Raw genomic sequence first — 828 nt, 5'->3', positions numbered from 1 at the left:
GGGACCTGGGGACACCAGGGATGGAGGACACCTGGGATGGAGGACACCAGGGACCTGGGGACACCAGGGCACTGCGGATGAAGGACGTTGGGGATCTTGGGGACCTGGGGACCCCGGGGGCACCGGGGATGGAGGACACCAGGGACGGAGGACACCAGGGACACTAGGGATGAAGGATGGTGGGGATCTTGGGGACCTGGTGACACCAGGGATCGAGGACACTGGGGACCTGGGGACACCAGGGACACCAGGGATGGAGGACACTGGGGACCTGGGGACACCAGGGATGCATGGCATGGGGACACTGGAGACCTGGGGACATGAGGGATGGAGGACACCGGGGAGCTGGGGACACCAGGGACACCAGGGATGCAGGACGTTGGGGATCTTGGGGACCTGGGGACACCAGGGATGGAGGACACCGGGGACCTGGGGACACCAGGGACACCAGGGATGGAGGACGTTGGGGATCTTGGGGACCTGGGGACACCAGGGATGGAGGACACTGGAGACCTGGGGACACCAGGGATGGAGGACACCAGGGACCTGGCGACTCCAGAGACACCAGGAATGGAGGACGTTGGGGATCTTGGGGACCTGGGGACCCCAGGGACCCCAGGGATGGAGGACACCAGGGACCTGGGGACACCAGGGACACCAGGGCTTGGGGACATGGGGACACCAGAGATACCAAGAACGTGGACATGGGGTCATCAGGGCACATGGACATGGGGTCATCAGGGCACATGGACATGGGGACACTGGGGACATCAGGGCTTGGGGACATGGGGACACCAGAGACACCAAGAACGTGGACATGGGGACACC

Source organism: Rhea americana, unplaced genomic scaffold (genome assembly GCF_003343005.1).
Source record: "Rhea americana isolate MKP2758 unplaced genomic scaffold, rheAme1 scaffold_849, whole genome shotgun sequence".
NCBI lineage: Eukaryota > Metazoa > Chordata > Aves > Rheiformes > Rheidae > Rhea > Rhea americana.
The sequence above is the reverse complement of the archived record's forward strand: the minus strand, read 5'-3'. Positions refer to the sequence as shown.